Genomic DNA, 21,718 nt, shown 5'->3' with positions numbered 1-21,718 from the left:
TCCATGGGACAGGGATTTTTCTCCTATCCCAAATTACTAAAAAAGTGCCTGGCACATAGAAGGTACTCAATAAATATCTTTAGAATGAATAAAGGAAGGAATAATTCCTATTATCAAAACAAGTCAGAAGAATGTTATTGATGTAATCTACATTATACATATGGAGAGAGGCACATATACAAAATACTTATATGTATAGGATATATAGGGAAATATATATATATAAATGGGATATATTATATATATGTAAAAATATATATAAGCAAATAAAAGAACAAACTTTCATAAGGTCAATAAATGAACAAAACTTAATAATTATATCATAGGTCAATGGAATGTCCTGACATACTTCCTCAGTACTAACGTGTATAATATAGCTTAGTATTTTGGGAATCAGACTGCATTTTTAAATTCATTTGTACATGTAATATGATGGCATTTTAATTGTTTTTCTCCCCATCTAAAGGCTATTAGTCATTTTTATGGCCCATGTGTCCCAATTGATGCTTTATTAGAATTGAGGAAGTATGTTCATTTGCTGTGTACTGATGATCAGTATCATGTTATTATAACCATGGTAAGCATCCCTGACACTGGCAATATGAATAGGTATGATGTCCAGAGGAAGGTACTTTCTTTGTAGAATTTTCTCAACAATTCAGATAGCTGCCCCTGGGCAGCTATTATATGTTGCTGTATAATGTGGTCCTGGGAGGTAGTTATTTTTAGATAATATTAGTTAAATAGGAAAGACTGAACTCAAATTTTATTAATTTTATTGCAATATTTTTTTAAAAAGCATAAAAATGCTAACTAAATAGCAGAAGAGCAGTAATTTTCTTTCACATTGCCACACTAAATTTAAATAAAACACCAGTAGGATAGCAAACAAAAGAAACAGAAATATCCAGGTGCAAACTACTTCTGCTTCGATGGATGCTCAATGTGTTATGATGTTAGATGATGAACACAGTATTTGTTGAACACTCAGTATATATGGTGGGTTCTTTGAAAGGTGCTATTCATTTATTGTGATCCCTGCTTTGTGGATGAGGTGACTTAGACTGAGAGAGTGAATAACTCATCCAGGGTCATACTTACAGTCAGCATTAGAGCCAGAATTGGAATTAAGATGCCCCTTCATTCAACTTCATTCAACTTGCTCTCTTCTTTACAGTGCTGGTTTAATTTGACAGCAGTCTAGGGCCAGTCCAGGAGCTACCTGCAGGAGCAAGACCAGATTCATAGACATGCAACCTGTATAGTCCCACTTAGAACCCCACTCCCCATTATCCACACCTATCCTCACTGCATTCCCCTCCCCCAACCAGTTTAAGGCTCTGCTATCACTATTTTGACAATTTGAAATTCTTAAAAACTTTGAATAAGCAAACTTGCACTTTCATTTTGCACTGAACTTTGCGAATTAAATAACCAATTCTATTCAGTATAGAAATTTCACAGAATACTTTCACCTTGATTATTGCTTTTTGAATTATTTTCCTTTTGAAAAAGATAATCCAAGCAGACTGAATTTTCCTCCCTATATGGGTATGAATTAGCAATTTGTTCCTGTAATCCCATTTCTAATCTACATAATTTCAAACTGACTCTAGTAGGCATAGACTCTTTGGTCAGTTTTTTTGGGATCTTTAGTCCCTCTTAAGGTTGACCTATGGATTAACCCTTTTATTTTTCCCTTTTTCAGAAGGTTTGTCACAGGGTTTTCTCTTTCTTCAGCTAATTTCCTCCCTCAGATTGTGACTGAGGCTATTAATTCAATTAGTTATTAAAAAGTAATGAAAAAAATACTTACTGCAAAGGTTGCACACTGTCACCAGCACACCCTTCAAAGACCAGTTGCAATTCGACCTTTTGATCAAAAGAAATGCACCAACCTGATGCTGCACTTGCTCTTGCAGTTGTTCCTGTTATATTATTTATTTCCTCTCTTTTGACCAGCTGGAGTTATAATATGCTTTGAGTCGCTAAAGGGGCTTTTAAGAAAGCAAGAGAAATGCATTTATGTCATATGGAGGTTGCATGCTAATTACTAATCTGACAGGGTGTAATAACAATACAAAAGCATCAGTAAGAGAAAAAGATGAGCAGAATATCCAGTTATTTTATGAAAGAGTTTCTTTCCTGGAGGGAGAAATCTGCACGTTTACCATCTGTAACAAAGGAGATGTTGAGCTACATAAGTGAATTACCCCAGCTCTGAGTTCATGTGTATATGTAATGGGATGAACTTGAAATGACATTAAGTAATTTCATTATTGTCAAAAAAATACAAATAAAGAACACTAAAAGCCATGACTAATATGGTGAACTCCAAAGATGGATTTTCAAAGTTTTTTCAAAGGGCTACAGTAATTTATATGAGAAATCAAATGTGATATAAAGTAATATACATTTTCCCAGATTACAAAAATATATATTGCATAAAGCTATCATTATTCTTCATAACACGTGAACAGAATATCCACAATATGCTGTAAGGAAAAGGAATCAGTCCATTAACACTGCAGCCTAAGAGTCAGAAGTTTCATTTCTCATAGCACATTTAGCCACAGAGTTAAATAATCTGGAAAATGACTCTGGTTAATATTTAGAAAAAGTCTTACTTTAAATGACCATAGTGCAAAAGGGTTTTCATGCCAGCCTCAAACATAACATTTAAGTGTTTACCTGAGTCTCTGTAAGTCTCTTTCAAGGACTTTCCAAAAAAATAAAAAGAAAAATAGTTACTCTTCCCCAAAAAATTGCCATGTTAATAGACAATAGAAACATTGCTTCAATAATACAATTTAACATTTCTCCATCCTTAAAAGTACAAATTTTTGTCTTTCTGTTTCTAACATTCAGGATGCTAAATATTCCATATGGCTATATGTTTATTCTTTTAATGAGAATGAATGTACTTTAAACATAGAGAGACGCAGACATGTATTAATGTTAACTGGTCTGTGAATCGTAACACCTAGTAGTATCACATCTCTCTTTTGTAGGATCAGAACAACTCCACCTCTATCCTCTTAGCATTCCGATTGGGTCTGAGAATTAAATTTACAAAAATTAGATTAACAAGAGAAAAGCAAAATGTAAGTTTTATGTGGCATGGGAGCCCTCGTTAAAAAAAAAAAAAAAGACCTAAAGAAACAGTTAGAATCTATTACTTATATATAGTGAATAAGACAAAGAGTAGTAAAAGTGAAGAAGCAACTAAATTATATATGGAGACTTCAGAGTTATATTAGCAACGTCTGCATAGAATTCTCTCAGTTTCGACTTCCTGTCCTTGAGGATAAGGACGTTGCCTCTTTCTAACATAGGAAGAGCACCTTTCACATGGGAATTTCTTGTTCTGCTTTTGAGAAACAGCACAAGGTCAACGTGATCTTTTCACATCTGCTATTTTTCAAGTGTCTTTAACTTAAGTAGTCAATATGCAGGAATAGCACATTTTAACCCCTTCACCATCCACCTAGAGCACTCAGACAGCTGCAGAGAACTGTTCAAAACATTATTCTTTACCTTGGGCTACATGCCAGAACAATGATTAAAAGATTGGAAGACAAGCATGTTTAGGAAAAAGAAGTGCCTTAAATCACCTATGCTGTTGTTGCCTTTACCCTTTACTCTTTCTTTCTCCTGAGATTATTTCATGACTTCAAGTATGCCTTGCATAGTTATTTAATTTTGTGATATTTTTGTTTTGTAATTTTTAAAAAAAACTTATGAAACATAAGTCAAACATTAATTGTATTTAGTAGATGTCTCTGAGCTCTAATGTAAATGACTTGTGTTGTGACACCTCAGAGGAGCATTCTTCCCTTACAGACTGTCCATACATGACATCAGTTTATTAGGTTGGTGCAAATGTAATTGCGGTTGGACCGTGAATTTTAAATCATTATAACTAGGCTCAAACACATCTTTATTAGTCAAAATAGCAACCATTACAATCTACACCTTTTTGCCAGCGAGAAATAAGTTTGTTTATTCTTGTAGTGTAAAAATCATTCTTTGGGACTTGACGACCTCTTGGAAAGCATGCTTGGCATCCTGCTGGTCATGGAAGCATTTTTCCTAACAAAAGTTGTCGCGATACTTGAAGAAGTGGTATTCAGTTGGCGAGAAGTCATGTGAATATGGTGGATGAGGCAAAACTTTGTAACCCAATTCATTCAACTTTTGAAACATTGGTTGTGCAACGAACGTGTGGTCGGGCATTGTCGTGGAGAAGAATTGGGCCCTTTCTGTTGACCAATGCCGGCTGCGGGCATTGCAGTTTTCAGTCCGTTTCAGTTTTCAGTGCGTTTCATCAATCTGTTGTGCGTACTTTTCAGATATAGTGGCTTCACCGGGATTCAGAAACTGTAGTGGATCAGACTGGCAGCAGACCACCAAACAGGGACTATGACCTTTTCTTGGTGCAAGTTTGGCTTTGAGACGTACTTTGGAGCCTCTTGTTGGTTTAACCACTGAGCTGGTCATTGCTGATTGCTGTATAAAATCCACTTTTCATCACATGTCACATTTTTTTTTTAGTTGTTTTTTTGTTTGTTTTTTCTTTTGAGACAGAGTCTCATTCTGTCGCCCAGGCTGGAGTGCGGTGGCACGATCTCGGCTTATTGCAACCTCCACCTCCTGGGTTCAAGCAATTTTCCTGTCTCAGCCTCCTGAGTAGCTGGGAGGGACTACAGGCGCACACCACTGCACACGGCTAATTTTTGTATTTTTAGTAGAGATGGGGTTTCGCCATATTGGTCAGGCTGGTCTCGAACTCCTGACATGAGGTGATCCAGCCACCATGGCCTCCCGAAGTGTTGGGATTACAGGCATGAGCCATCACACCTGGCCACTCATGTCACATCTGATCGAGAAATGGTTCATTGTTGTTGCATAGAATAAGAGAAGACAACACTTCAAGACAATGATTTCTTTGATTTTCGCTCAGCTCATGAGGCACCCAATTATGGAGCTTTTTCACCTTTCCAATTTGCTTCAAATGCTGAATGACCATAGAATGGTAGATGTTGAATTCTTCAGCAACTTCTTGTGTAACTGTAAGAGGATCCCCGTCAACGATTGCACTCAATTGGTTGTTGTCAACTTCCAATGGCCTGCCACTACACACCTCATCTTCAAGGCTCTCCTCCTTTTCAAAACTTCTTGACCAACCACTGCACTGTACGTTGCTTAGCAGTTCCTGGGCTAAATGTGTTGTTGATGTTGTGAGTTGTCTCCACTGCTTTATTACCCATTTTGAACTCAAATAAGAAAATCGCGGCCGGGCACGGTGGCTCATGCCTGTAATCCCAGCAGTTTGGGGGGCTGAGGTGGGCAGATCACGAGGTCAGGAGATCGAGACCATCCTGGCCAACATGGTGAAACCTGTCTCTACTAAAAATACAAAAATTAGCTGAGCGTAGTGGCGGGCGCCTGTAGTCCTGCTACTCAGGAGGCTGAGGCAGGAGAATCGCTTGTACCAGGGAGTTAGAGGTTGCAGTGAGCCGAGATCATGCCACTGCACTCCAGCCTGATGACATAGCAAAACTCTGTCTCAAAAAAAAAAAAAAAAAGAGAGAAAAAATCGCTCAGATTTGCTTTTTGTCTAACATCATTTCCATAGTCTAAAATAAATATAAAATAAACAACAAGTAATAAGTCATTAGCAAAAAAAAAAGTGAGAAATGCACATTAAAATGATGTAAACATAACCACATTTAAGAATGTGTTCCAATATCAAACAGCAAATTTCAGCAATGCAAAAATCGCAATTACTCTTTCACCAACCTGCACCATCTGCATTTTCCACAGTAAATATTTCTGAGAAGAAAACAAAAATAATATTATCTGAAAATAATTTATAAAGCAGTTTTTAAATTGTAATTCCATCTTTGGGTATTATTTTTTCTTTGTGCTGATGTATGTCATCTTCTAATCCCACATATGTCTCATTCTTATTCTAGTATTGCTGTACAATTCATAATTTGAAAAATTACTTAAATATATGCATTTACTATAATAGCCCTGAAAGGTGAAAAAAAAAGCAGTACCCAGTATAGCTTATGCAACATGACATAAGTTTTATAAAAAGTACATGTAAACATGCATAAAGAAATCCAGAAACATGTATTATGTACAAAAAGATGTGATGTATCCAGTGGAGCTTAATCCTACCAGTGTTATCACCATTTGTAAACATTTGGAAGACTGGGATCCGATCTGCTCAACTAGAGTTTGTAAGTGACTAGAACGGATCACTGCTTATTAAGCACACAATATAAAAAAGACACGTTTGTCTTGCTTGCTTGATTTCATGCTCGTAGAGTAAGCAAAAAGGAAATGCACCATCAGGCAGGTGAACAGTATTCCTCATATGTGAACCTTTTGAGAACTGGATGAGTTTTTAGTTATCCTGTATTATGTTAGTCTCATGTTTCATTACTTTTTTTTATTGAGTCTGGTTTCTTGAAAGTTTCTCTCTGAATATATTTAAGGGTGAACTCATTGGCATTTTTTTCTTCCGTTCATCTAGATTATTCAGCATCTTGGAAATAATCACAGGAAATCAGTGCGATTCTAATTTCAATATTGCTTTATTGATAAAACTTTACATTTACTTCAAATTCATTTTATTGATGACAATGGATATTTCAAGAAGATATACATGAGTCATCCCCTAGCCCAGTGATAAAGTGGGAGAAGGTGAAAATGCATTAATTTCCTTCCTCTTTTCCTTCTGCACCAATTCCCAATCCCCTTAGAATTTCCTTGTGCTGTGTCAAAAAGGACATATAGGGCTTCACATAGGTGAGGCATAATTTCTTTTCTGAATTTTTGAATATTTGAACTGTTTCATTCCCCAGAGTGTTCACCGTGGCATCACTTTTAAGGCACTAGCTGTCTCACATTGTGATGTTTCTTGCCCAAGCTCAAGTTTTGTACTATGCCTTATTTTCCTGTGATCATCTTCATATGAATGTTTCAAGGATGTTTATAATTACATCAGTAATAAGGGCTGAATATTATCACTCCTTCAGTCAAAAACTATTTTTGAACATCAAAAAAGCTTGATTTATATCATGTTTTAGTGTATTTATTTTGAACAATAGAACTGCTTAAACCTGAGAAATAGTTTTTTTGTGTAGTATAAGCCACATTTCTGGTTATCATATTCTATTACTATAACATCATTTTTTGGTAAGAAATTACTTATTAAACATAGTCAAAAGTCCACTACTGAAAAGTGGTGGCATAGAACAGTTTTATTGTTCTGCTCAGTATACTGCCACCTATTTTGTTGCAGGTGAAATTCATTAAGAGAATTAGAGAACTTCAACTGTCATGTCATAAAAGAGGCAAAATTTTTTTCAGCTAAGATCTGGTTTCCTTAAAAATTTACTGTCTTTTAAAATATCGTGGTCTATCTCTGTAGATTATGACACACATTCTGTAGATTCAGAATTTATCTTCCTGTTCAAATTTGAGTAATGCCAAAATGTTTCCCAATGAAAAGCAAGGTATTTAATAAGATTGTTTGTTGAGAATTGAGTATTAATATATTCTAAAGGTCTTTTTAGAACTCTATTTAGAATTTTAGAAATAATGTAGTCAAAAGATTCTTTGCCTACATTATTTCATTTGATTTCCAATGGAATCCCATAGCAACTGTATTATTGTCCCCATTTCACAAGAAATGCAGATTCATATACAGTAAAAGGTAGGGCCAAATCCAAAATATATGCTCATCTTACAGTTGTGTGATTATTAATGAGCAACATAATTGGTGATGCATACTTTATTCATGGTACCTTTTGGAAGAAAGTGTTACTCCAAATAAAATTGATCACAGCTTAATGTTTCTCTCATGAGATCTTCCCTTCTATTTTTATCTTATCTATTCACTTTTTAAAAAACCCTTCCATATTCTCTACCCCACCTCAGGGCTCGTCTCTACATCATAGTTTTCCACTTAAAATATGTTCATTTTGTTATTAATTCTGAGTTCATATTCTCAAGAGAAGAAAGCTGATAGGCTAAATTCATATTTTGGTGTGATATCAGAACATAATGGCACTGGTCGATCTATTTGTTTTGTTGTTGCCTCTGAATTACATTTGTTTCAGGTACAATCAGCTTAGGTTCAATATAGAGGACCATGTGGCAAGCATTGTTACCTAAAATTTACCCCCTTCACTAGGTATCTATAGGACGATCATGGACGCCTAGAATAACCAATGGGAAAGAGGGGGTTAGGTGAGCAGATGATGGGTGAATATTTTTCTTGATATTTTAATGATAAAACTTAATCAGCAATGTCATCTTTTAAAATGATAAACTGCATTAAAAGGTACAGCAATGCTAGGAATGACAAATGGCAAATGCTTCATTCAGGGCTCAATTTTTATTTGATACTGAGAGCTTATACTGCCACTCAGATAAGCTCAGTACAGAAAACTTTCAAAATGGAATCCTTTGTAATCCCTGGAAATTCCCGGGGAGGACCTCTGGATGAGGATACTTGACTGTTACCTAAACCTTCTTCCATTTCTACAGTTTATATTCTTAGTTGCATTTCTTTAAGATTTTGTACTACAGAACACTTTATAACCACAGCATTTTTGCTGTTCTAGTACAAACTTGACTTTTTTATCTGAAGAGCAGAGATCGAGAAATGTAAGCAGTTTGTAAAAGTCATCTAACCAAGGAGAGCTATGAATTCAAATACTTTTATTATCAGGTGTTAGGTTTTCTTAAACCACTCTTCTTCTCTCCAAAGCTAAATTTAAAAATATTCTAAATAATTGGACACACCTGTTATTCAATTTGTTTGGAAACAAAGTGAACTAACCGAATACTCTGATTTCTGAAGATATTTTGTATATCAACTCTTTGGGTAGTTAATTTTCAATATTGGGGAAACAGTAAGCTATATTATAATGAAAACTAAAACTTGTTTGAAATCTCTCTTTGATTCATAAGGAATTCCAGTGACACTTATATGAACATTTTTGCTGTGTTCAGAGTGCTTATTCTTCCACAATTTTAAATTGAAACCTAATCTCTGATGTGGCAGTATTAAGAGGTAGGGCCTTTAGGAGGTGATTAGATTATGAAGTCTCTGCCCTCATAAAGGGGGTAGTGTCCTTATCAAAGAGGCTTGAGGGAGATCTTTTGCCCTTCCACCATGTGTGAACACAGCTATAAGGCACTGTCTAGGAGAAGCAGACCCTTACCAGACTCTGAATCTGCTGGTGCTTTGATTTGGCCTTTCCAGTCTTCAGAACTGTGAGCAGTAAGTTTTTATTGTTTATAAATTACCAAGTTGAAGGTATTTTGCTATAACAGCCAAAATGGACTAAGACAGAAATTGGTACAAAGAAATGGGGGTACTGTATTTGCTGTAAGAAATATCTTAAAATGTGGAGTGGCATTGGAACTGGTTAATTGGTAGAGGCTGGAGGTACATACTAGAAAAAGCCTATATCATCATGAATGGAGCATTAAGGGCGATTTGGGTGAAGGCTCAGAAGAAAGCTATAGAGAAAGTCTTAGTCTTAAGAGATTGCTTGAGTGGTCATGATCAGAATGTTGGTAGGAATGTGGATAGTGAAGACTATTCTGGTGAAGTTTCAGCTGCAACTAAGGAACATGTTATTGGAAACTGAAGGAAAGGCCATCCTTTTTTATAAAGTGGCAAAGAACTTGGTTGAGTCGTGTTAGTGCTCTAGTGCTTTGCGGAAGTGATGAAATTGGATAGTTGGCAGAATAAATATCTAAGCAAGGTGTTGAGAGGTTGAGGGTATGGAGTGGCCTCTCTTGATTATTTACAGTAAAATGGAAGAAGACAGAACAAATTAAAAATGGAATTTATAATCAAAAGGAATCAGTATTTAAGATTTGAAAAATTCTTAGCCTGACCATATTGTAAAATATGAAAAAGGGAGTTTCAGAGAGAACACCAAGGATGTGGCCAAGCAAACCTTGCAAGCAACTCTTGAATAAGGAGATTTGTATGAATAGAAAGAATCTAGGTGCTGCTACTCAAGAAAAAAAAAAGAATGACCCTGGGCCAGGCACGGTGGCTCACACCTTTAATTCCAGCACTTTGGGAGGCTGAGGCAGGCAGATCAGTTGAGGCCAGGAATTCAAGACCAGCCTGGCCAACATGGTAAACCCTGTCTCTACTAAAAATACAAAAAATTAGCCAGGTGTGGTGGCACATGCCTATGGTCCCAGCTACTCATGAGGCTGAAGCATGAGAATCACTTGAACCTGGGAGGCAGAGGTTGCAGACAGCCAAGATTGTGGAATTGTGCTACTGCATTCCAGCATGGGCTACAGAGCAAGACTCTGTCTCAAAAAACAAAAACAAACAAACAAACAAACCCAGAATGACCGTAAGGCCTTTCAGAGAGCTTCAGGACTACCTTTCCCATCACAGGCCCAGAATTCCAGGGTCTTCAGAGGCAGAGTGATTTGAAAGGTCTACCCTACCTGTGACTCCAGCAGGTAGAAGTGCGCTTCCAGCTGCCCCTCCAGAGGGCACAGCTAATGTACCTCGGTAGTGTTTGAAAGGTGCTATTTCTGCTGGCATGCAGAGTACACAAGCTCTAGGCACATAATTATCTCCACTTAGGTTTCAAATAATACTCCAGAGAGACTTGAAGCTTAAGAATAATCTCCCACTTGATGTCTCAACCTTCCAAAGAAACCGGGGTGGTAAATGGGCCCTCAAGGCTCCAGGCAGCGATATCCCCATGGTTTTGCTGGGCACAGCTCGTACAGCAGCTCTGATACATGGAAGTCACACTCCTGCATCTCTCCCAAGCAGGAGTTGCACACTGGTAGCTCTGCTGGTCTCTTGTCTTGGGAATATTCTTCCCTCCACAGTTCTCCTGGGCCTGTTGTTTGCCCTGTTGGATTTTGGACTTTCTTGAGATCAGGTACCTCTTGCTTTCTTACTTTTTCTCACTTTTGAAATGGGAATGTCTATGTATGTCTGTTTCACCATTGTATTTTGGAAACACATCACTTGTTTGATTTCCCAAGCTCACAGCTGGGAAGAAATTTGCTTCAGAATGAATCACAACCTTAAGTTTCACTCGTATCTTATTTAGATGCATGTTTGGTCTTAGACTTTAAAGTTGATGCTGGAATAAGATAAGACTTTTGGAGTATTTGAATGAAGTAAATGTATTTTGCAAATAAGAAGGATGTTAACTTTAGGGGGCCAGGGACAGAATGCTGTGATTTTAATGCTTGTCCCCTAAAATTTATAGATTAACACTTAATCCTCAAGTGACAGTATTAATAAATGAAACTTTTAGGAGGTGATTAGGTCAGGAGGGAAGAGCTCTTCCCTCCTGAATATGATTTCTGCCCTAATAAAAGAGGATTGAGGGAGACCTTTTGCCCTTCTGCCATGTGAGGTGCTGTTTAGAGCAACTGACTCTCACCAAACACTCAATCTGCTGGTGACTTATCTTGGACTTCCCAGCCTCCAGAACTGCAAGTAATAAATATCTATTTTTTTGTAAATTACCCAGTCTAAGGAATTTTGTTATGACACCCCAAACAGTCTAAGACCATCTTTGAATCCAGAAAACTGGATTCAATCTATGCATGACCCAGAAGCAGTTTTGGTTTTCAGTGAATAAATACTTAAGTTTTCTTGCTTGTCATTCATCCTTTTTGCATACAAGTGAAGTACAGAAATTTTCAGTTGCATAGGCCCTGTGTATCTGTTCAACTAGCTTGTTCTTAAGGATCACATAGGGAACAAAATGAAAGAATATAGAAGTGTGTGCTATCAGCTGTGCAAGTTTTCACTTTCCTGATTCTGGAATCTGCAGTAGGTTCCGTGGGTCTCTGGAAAAGTTCTTGGCCACATCTAGATCAGTAAATTGCTTCAGTAGGTTACCTCCTTCTTTGTTGATTTTGCATTTTTATGTCTCAAAGACAAGAGGTATATTAATTTTAAAAATTGTACTAGCACTGTCCAAAGTAATATAATGTGGGCCACAAATGCATTGTTGATTTTCTAGTAGCCACATTTCAAAAATAATTAAAGATTAAGGTAATTTTCAAAATATATTTTATTTGCCTAGTGTTCAAAATTATTTTCATTTCAAATAAAATCAATATGACATGATTCATGAGATATTTAATATTCCTTTCCTTCATACTAAGTCATCGAAATCCAATGTGTATTTTACTCTTATAACACTACTCAGTTTGAACTTGCCCCATTTCACATTCCCAAATACCACACATGGCTCCTGGTGACCATATTGGATGCTGCAGGTCTAAACTCTCACTTCTAATCATTTTCTGAGGCAAAGGAGTAGGAATGATTTTGCTATGACCAATTAATACATTATAGAAAAACTTTACAGTGATCATTTTCACATACTGTAGTTTTATATGTTAAGATATATGGAAATCTTTTATGTAAATGCATATTACTAAATTATGATAGGAAATGAAAAAAATTGACTATAGGCACTGAAGTAAGTGGAGGTATATTCATAATACCAAATTATCCAAATGATATTATAAACAAACACGACTATATAAATATAGCCCTTATATTATTAGTTGAAAAAAAAGAGGACATCTGCGTTTTCCATAGTAAATATTTCCGAGAATAAAACAAAAATAATATTAACTGAAAATAATTTATAAAGTGGTTTTTAAGTTGTAATTCCATCTGTGTGTATTAATTATTTTTGTGCTGACATATGTCTTATTCTAATTCCACATATGTCTAATACTTATTCTAGTATTACTGTACTATTCATAATTTGAAAAATTAAATGTATGCATTTACTACGATAACCGCTTAAAGTGAAAAAAAGCAGTATGCAGGATAGTTTATGTAATATGATCTAAGTTTTATAAAAAGTATGTGTAAACATGCATGAAGAAATCCAGAAACCTGTAGCATGTTATTAGCAGCTGTTTTCTCTTGGTGTTAGAATGGGAAGGCCAAAAAAGAAATAACACCATTTTTCTTGTTGTGTTTAATATTTTTTTAGTGAGAAATTTATGGGAGATTTTTACATTTTTGTTTTCATATCTTTCCAGTTAAATAAAAATATAAAAGGAAAGCTATCTAAAGTAGATACTTATTTGTGTCTTTATTTATGTTGCCATCATAATGTCATTTTGGTGCTTTCTTTCCAAGGCTATCGAAAATTCAAACAGATGCTACAAGTGTTCTAGACTATTTAGATAGTCCAAATAGGGGAAAATGAAAACATTTATTCACACAAGGCACTAAATAATGTAATAATCACATAACATTTTCATTTCTGACAAGCTTCTGCAGATCTAGGAACTACTAAAATGACAGTTAAAATAATAATAATTCAGTATTTGATGTGTTCAACCAGAGTGGATCACTCTCCCTCTCGGAGACTAGAGCCCTTGATTTTCTGGAGAAGCAAATTGTTTATGGTTGTTTAAAATTATTGGGACTATCATATTCATTTATTGATAAAGAATATGTTCATGATGGGTTTTTTTTTGTCTTTAAAAAGTAAGTTTAGTAAGCAAGGGTGATTTTAAAAAATTAAAAATAAAACTCTTTAAGAGGCCAAGTGTTGACAGGATTGGTGGGAATAACCAGCTATACTATAAAAGAGAGTGGAAACCCAGCAAAATAAAGATCACAGTAGCATTTAACTGTTTTTTCCCTGAGTATCTGCTAATCTAAGTAAACCGAGCTTTGAGGTTTGTTGCTCTGCTGGGCAGAAGGAGGAAAGTCAAAGTCAGTGCCAGCCATGTGGGGCTGGGAACCCCATGGGAAACCAAACCCACATTAAACAGGGACCACAAAATACCACGCCCTCAGGAAGAGAGGAAGGACTCATGATTCCCATTGTCAGAAATGGGGATGAAGGTGGAGGGAAAGTCTCCATGTACCGTTTAGAGAAGAAGAAAAAGGAAAACAAGTAAACAAAGCAATCTTGAGTTGTGGCTATGGGCTGTAAATTATTATAACATCTTTGTCTTTTACTCTCAATGAATTAGTGGCCCTTATGGGGCTTGGGACAGAAAAGTAATAGGATCTGAATTAAGTTCTAGAAGTATCCCCTGGGCTGCTGTGTGGGAGATGGTCTGTAGGAGGAAGGGTGGATGCAAAGAGGCCAGTTAGTTTGCTGGTGCAGTAACTTATCAAGAGGATGTCCAGACCACAGTGACAAGTAGAAATGATAAAAAGAGTCATGCCTAGACATTTTTCACAGGTACAACAGTTTGGATTTTCTGACTATGAATATGGAATGTGAGCAAAAGGAGTCTGACACCAAAGTAGTTGAAAACACATACATCCTTCAATCCAGCAATTTCACTCAAAAGTATATTTGTTAGAACTACTCCTACTTATGTCAGCAAGGAGACCTGTACACGAATATATTATTAAACGTTGTTTATTATTGTTCATTTTGTTCCCATTACCAGGGGAATAAACAAAATACAATATTTTACAATCATGTAATACTGTTCAACAATTAAAGTGAAATAGATCTATGTCCATTAACATGGCTAATCTCAAAAATAAAATGAAAAAAATTAATAGGTACAGTATAACACTCTTTATGTAAAGAATAAAATCCAAAGTTAATATTATACATTGAATAGAAATGTACACATTTTAGGAAACATACATAAACTTGAATTAGACGGACATGCATAGCTTCATGGAAGCAATAATTTTTTGGCAATGAAGACAATTAAGAAAATCAAGATTAGTATCTTGGCATTTGTTACAATAATCTACATTTCTCTATATTTTCTAAAAAGATTCATTACATTTATCAAAGTCTTGGAAAAAAAGCTGTTTCAAAGAGAATTCTAACCAATAAAATTGCAAGTCATTTGATGGCATGGATATAATTTTATATAGTTAGCTCCCAAGCTTGTAGCTACTCAAATTATGTTCAACAATTTTAGCAAAATTCATCGAGAACCTACTGTGATCAGAAAATCCTCAAAGAATGCGATTCTGACCCCAAGAAACACAATCAGGTTATGTTTCTTGTTTTTCTTAAAATAGATACATTCCTCAAATGGGATAAGTAAAATTGTAGGCAAAGTATGGGAGATGTGTATTTATTCTGATTGGGGGCAATTTTTGATGGGGGAAGAAGTCCATATAATATTAATTTAGAAATGTATTACATTGTTAGAATAAAAACAGAGGTTCCCAATTCCACAGAATCATAGAAAGAAAGCCATATTTCAAGTGAGTGAATTCAGTAGGTAAAGCAGCAAACTCTTCAGAACTGAATCTCAAACCTAAAAAAAAAGTGTATTCTGTGTTTTTTTCCCCAAAAGATAGTTGAGTTGCAGCACCTGAATTTTACATGTCATTCTTAAGCCTTAAAATCGCGGATGTTAAGCCTATCTTAATTAAACATACATAAAATGTTAAATAACATATGTATGAATATTTTATGTGTGAAAACATTTTGAAAGCTCTGCTGTGCCACACAAATCTAAGGTACCCAGTTTTATAAACATAGATATATAAATCTAAGAATAATAATAAAAGCTATTTTAATGCTCACTTACTTAGGGTCATGCATAATAGAAATTAAACTATTAAACTACCTCTGTGCATTACATTATTAAATTATTACTTCAGACCTAAGAGGTTGTAAGTACTAACACGGATGCTGCATTACAGATAATTAGCATGAAGTTTCGAGAGAATAAATGACTAGCTCAGTTAGTAAGTGGTTCTCTGAAGTTCTGTAACCCAGTTACTGGGACCTCTGTAGTTACTGAGTAGGTTATTTGTGGTCCTTTCTATGGATGGCAGTATAACCTGATGGCTAAAATTTTGGGGGATCTGGGTTCAAACTCTAGCTCAATGACTTACCATCTTAACTGCCTCAAAGGTGTTAAATTCTTAAGCTTTATGTTTCTTATTTATGAAATTACTGATTATACTACAATAGATGTGTTGTATGTTGTACGAATAGTGTGAGAATTAAAGTAACGCCTAGGTTTAAAATAGTTCCTAGTGTCTAGTAAAAATGTGTTCAATTTCTGTTATTATATATTTTTAAACATTATTATCAAGTAGATATGAAGTTAATGTTCAGTCTCAGGTTAACAAATTAATTGAACAACAGTTAACAGACAAGAACAAATAAGGAAACTTCCCATAATCTCAGATTATTCTGTCATGAATAGTTTTGTCATCATTTGTGATAAAGCCCTTTCTTAAAACATTCAACATGTTAAGAATCATATTCAAAATCTAAGTACTAATAATATTGTAGTATTAAGCATAGATTAAATTTTGATTGTTGTAACTGTCTTTTGTGAATATTGAGAAATGATCACAATAGCATTTTTGTTCATGTGTTTAATCATTCATGGCATTCCATGTGAAGACCAACAATATTCGAGTGTGAAAACTGATGATTTAATTTTTATTAGCTCTCATTTCTTTCTTTTCTTCCTTGTATTATCTTACTTACCTTATCTAATCTTAAAACCTCACAGTTTTTTGAGAGAGATACTTTGCGAAAATTCACAGAATTTATCATGTCATGAAGAAAATAGCATATTTGTAAGATACACTATTCTGCTGTTCTATTGGATCAAAAGTAAATCTTACTGATGATTATCACCACGTGCAAAAATAATTTTGCGAAGTATTATATTTCTATTGGCATCCTTTCTCATATTGAAGTGATAAAGTTGATTTCCAAATATCCTTTCACAAATCCCTAAAACAATAGCCAGTTTACACTTGAAATGCACATGGTCTCTGTTTTTCTCTCTCTCTTTCCTTAATCCCTTCACCTATCCCATTAGGTACATATATAATTAGGCCTTAATTGTATTTTCTATATCAGTTTCTCTTTCACTGTTTCTTAAAGGAATTCGCTATGAAACTAGACTACATATACATTTGTGTCTTCTCAAAATGGCAAAACTACAATCTACTCACTTTTCCTCAAATATGTAAATAATCAGCATAGTCTAAAATCACCATTGCCTCTAGTAAAATACTCTTGTTCAAATTAAAAGCTAAACTTTTCATAAGTTCAAGCAGCAGCATGCTCTTCTATGAACTTAATTCACTTTGCACTAAAAACCTCTCATATAAGCAAGCAGGCCACATCATGACCTGATTAAGAAAGTCAAATCTTAATGCCCCTTGGAAGAAATTATCTCATGAAAATAAGGCTTGAAAGAATGACAATAACCAAGCTCCTTTAGCTTGATCTCTAAGCTCTTTTAGGTTGATGGTTACCTGATCTCTCATTAATTCCTCAGTGTTCAAGCCCTCACCAATATCTTCTGTTAAAGTAAAATTCCTGAAAAACAAACAATAAAAACACATTGTATTTATAATAGAAGAATTCTATCAAAACTGATCATGATATTAAAAAATGCCATTAGGGAGAAAATGTAGCACACTAGATGGAAATATGGACTCTGACATTTAATAGACATGGATAAATACCCCATCTACTAATTTAATAGGTTTCTTGTATCCCAATCTAATCTAATTCAAGATCCAACTCTAGTGCTTTCTTACCCATGAAGCTCTCATACAGAACACTACAGACCAACTTCTTCCCCAGATAAGTTTTTCTCTTTTCATTTTTATTTCATACATAATATTCATCTCTATAGGATATATAATTACATATATAATTTAAGTTTAGGCTTCACATCTAGACTATGAGCAACTTGATGAAAATGGGGTGATATTCCCCACAGTGGTGCCTGGCACAGCGCCTTGCACAAAGTTTGTATTCATAAATATTTCCTTCCCATGTTGCTAAAAAACAGCCATCTAGGTTCCAGATAGAAGATTAAAATTTTGATCTCATAAGTTTATGAGCAGCAGAACAAAATGTAAGTTTTTAATCAAAAACAATTTTAACATTTGTTTTCATGATTTCTAAAAACAGTATTTAAATCACATTCAAAAATAAGCAAGTTTACCAAAAAAGCAAATAAATGGAACAGATGAAGGAAAAGGAGATGAAGTTTATGTAAGAGCTACATTAATCAATATAGGAGTGGTTATTTAATCTAGATCAAATAATCCTAACTATGTGTGTTTAATTTTAAGACCAAATCTATTTCTACCCAGAACTTTAGATGTATAAGTTATCTTTCTTTTGTCTCCAGGTAGAAAGAAAAAAAGAAGTACTATTTTCAGGCAGAGAAACATACAATTTTAAAAATGGTCTAGCATTTTCAAATTATTTATACCCTACCTACTTATATTGCTTGTGCCAGATGTACAGATTTTACATCTGAATAATAAAACCATGTGTTCTTGTCTGTGAAGCTGAAATTTTACTTCAGCAGTAGGAATTTGAGACCATTAGTGACTACTCCAAATGTATCTTGCACATTTCAAATAAACTCACAAGCTAGAATACTCTGTTCTCCCTACTGCCCAGGGATTTGTACATGCTACTTCTTTAGCCTGGATGCTTCTTCCTTACGCAGTCCACAACACGTACCTGCCTTTTGCCTCAGCAACATTTATTTGTTTTTCAGCTCCCTTTAAATCTCACTTAATCAGAATAAAACCTTCCTCAATTTCCTCTACTCCTAGGCCAGCATCATTTATGATGAACTCTCCTAGTGATTGCTTCTGATTTGGAATTCTTACCTAGTTGTTAAATGTAGGGGTCATTGTGTGATAATTTCATTTACTCCTTGCTTCCTCTATTAGAGTGAAAGCTAGAGAGGTGATGATCAGTCGTAGATGCTTTTATTCACAGTGTCAGATACACAGTAAGGTAGGTACCCTTATTAAATAATAAACTGGAATTATTTACTTGAAAATATCAATTCATTTTTAAAGTACTGTGCAGCCTCTTCACTTCAGTGTGGCATGAATACCAATTATTTTGGGATCAAATTATATTAATCGAATTTTTAAAAATTGTCTACAGCAATGATTTATTTAATGCATTTGGTCTTTTTTCACTTACCTCAGATTATGTTGTGCTCTTCACAAATCACCTATTATCAGGATGATGGAGTCTCACTCTGTCACCCAGGCTGGAGTGACATGACATGATCTCGGCTCCCCGCAACCTTCGCCTCCTGGGTTCAAGCAATTCTCCTGCCTCAGCCTTCCGAGTAGCTGGGACTACAGGCGCGAGCCACTATACCCAGCTAATTTTTCTATTTTTAGTAGAGACGGGGTTTCAGCACGTTGGCGAGGTTGGTCTCTTAACTCCTGACCTCAAGTGATCCAACCACATTGGCCCCCCAAAGTGCTGAGATTACAGGCGTGAGCCACTGCACCCCGCCCAGATAACTGTATTCTTATTTCTTCCTGTCTTCTCAAAACTACATTTTTGCCCAAAGCTTCCAATAGACCTTTCTCTCCCGCTATTTTTAGCACTGATTTTATCGAGGCCAGTCTCCTTCGGAGTCAAGAGCTTGTGGACACTATCCCTGCTTCAGTTGGTCACCGAAAATACTGAGTCCCCTCAACATCCCCTCTTCCTCATTTAGCCAGGTTCTGCTTATTTTAAACATTCAACTTCCATCCCTCCTTCCCGCTGACTACCCACCATGCTCTGTTCATTCGCTTCATCTCTCAATTGCTATTGTACTTTTATGCTGTTCCATGCAATTTAGCACTTACTCATAAGATATCTTGTATTATTAATGGATATTTTACACATTCTAGCTTGCATCCCCCAACTAAAACACAAGCTTGCAGAGTCAGGAATTGTACAAAAACACTTCTGTATCCCAAGGCAGTTCCAAAAACGTCATGGCCAGAGTCCAAATCTCCATCAGGGCTGATCGCTATTCACCTATCAAGTCTGGGTTTCAAATACATTCGTGAAGCCTTCATCTTCTCTCAGTACCTGGCACATACCTGTATTATGGTCATTTCAGCCCATTGTGTTGTCGTCTTTTTCTGCTTTTCTTTTGTCTCCCCACTAGGAGCAGAGCCTGTGAGGTAAAGGATTATGTTTCTTATCACTACTATATCCTTAGTATTTAGCACAATGCCTAGTGGAGGATTGGGGCTCGCTATGTATTTGCTAAATGAATAAGTCAGTAATCTTGGTCTCCTTTCATTTATGCAGGCATAAGATATTTTTCCTTTATAAGAAGATTCAGAAAATCTGGATAAACTTTGAAAAAATTACCTGCTTAGATCTTTAAAACCTAGGTAAAACCAAGTAAAATTTCTTATTGACATTTTGTTCTGTGCACAGAGTGTAATATAGTGGTTAAATAGACTTGAGCTTTGCAATCAAACTTGTCTGCATTCTGATTCTGCATGACCTTGAGGAAGTTCCATAGCCTTCATAAGTCTCAGTGACCTCATAAAAAAGTGAGAATTGACTACCTCACAGTGTTGTAAAAATTAAGTAGTGTAATGCATGTAGAACTCCTGGCAAATTGACTAGCACAGAGTGAGCCTTCAGAACATTTTAATCAATTATTCTTTGTTAAGGCAATTTAATAGGAGAAAAGACTAAATGTTATTTCTTGTGCTTCACAGATGTATTCCAGATGAATATACATTTAAAAATATACAAAGCATAAACACAGACAAGTGGAATACCTTTGATTACACAGCTACAAAAATCTGACCACCGTGAAATACTATGTCAGGGTTAGCAAACTTTCTCTATAAGGCCAAATAGTAAAAGTCTCAGGCTTTGTGAACTATATGATTTCTGCCACAACTCTTGAACTCTGTCATCATAGCATAAAAGTAGCCACAGACAACACATACACAAATGAGCATAGCTATGACCCAATAAAATATTATTTACTAAAACAGATAGTGGGCTACATTTGCCAATTATTGTACTGTATAGATACACTTTCTCTCACAAGAGAATTCTACCATAGGTAATAATTTTATATTTGTATATTTGTGCAATGATGCCAAAACTTAAATGAACAGAAATGTTTTAAAAACATGATGTTTTTTAAACATTGTTAAAAAAAACAAGACCACAACATAATGTTTAAGAAACATGAATGTATATTTCCATCTTTAAAGGCATTTGAATACAGTACATGAAATTTGTAACCTCAGTTGTGGATTCACTATTTACCAATGACAAGGTTTAAGTTCTTCAGTGGCCATGAGTAAGTTAAGTTTGTCATCACTTTTTGCCCTGGTGTAGTATTTTCCAAATAGTAAATGCTTAATTCACATGTACATTAAAGTAAATACTAAGAAAACCCTCACATGTAACTAGACACAATTCTACTCATGTATCTTTGAAATCAACTGGAGACATTATCAATTAATGCAAAGATCTTGGGCTTTCAATCCAAATGAGCTTACCTCTCTGCTCCAGATGCTCATCTTGCTGGCTGTGTGTCTCTCCAGGTAAGTTCTGTAATGGAGCAGAAATAATAATATTTGTCCTAAAGCAATGGTTGTCAGCCAGAGTGCAGTTTTTCCCCCAGGGCACACTTGCAATGTCCGAAGACATTTTCTTTTCTTTTTTTTTTTTTTTTTTTTGAGACAGAGTCTTGTCCTGTTGCCCAGGCTGCAATGCAAGTGTGCAGTCTCGGCTCACTGCAACCTCTGCCTCCCAGGCTCAAGAGATCCTCCCACCTCAGCCTCCTAAGTAACTGGGACTACAGGTGTGCACCACCACACCCAGCTAATTCTTATATTTCTTGTAGAGATGGGCTTTTGTCATTTTGTCCAGGCTGG

At 35.5% G+C, this 21,718-nt stretch overlaps 1 long non-coding RNA gene across 1 annotated transcript; it reads right to left on the bottom strand.

The window, feature by feature from the left end:
- Nucleotides 1-1,004: 1,004 nt before the first annotated feature.
- LOC105739310 lies at nt 1,005-19,894 on the bottom strand. The gene is made up of 4 exons (XR_001115215.2): nt 19,839-19,894; nt 17,291-17,354; nt 1,817-1,997; nt 1,005-1,222 (listed from the first exon to the last, which is right to left on the bottom strand). It is a non-coding gene; the product is annotated as an uncharacterized LOC105739310 (long non-coding RNA).
- Between the last annotated feature and the right edge of the window lie 1,824 nt (nt 19,895-21,718).

The sequence above is a fragment of the Nomascus leucogenys genome, chromosome 2 (assembly GCF_006542625.1).
Source record: "Nomascus leucogenys isolate Asia chromosome 2, Asia_NLE_v1, whole genome shotgun sequence".
Classification (NCBI taxonomy): Eukaryota; Metazoa; Chordata; class Mammalia; order Primates; family Hylobatidae; genus Nomascus; species Nomascus leucogenys.
Note: the sequence above shows the minus strand (reverse complement) of the source record. Positions and strands in the feature narration are given on the sequence as shown.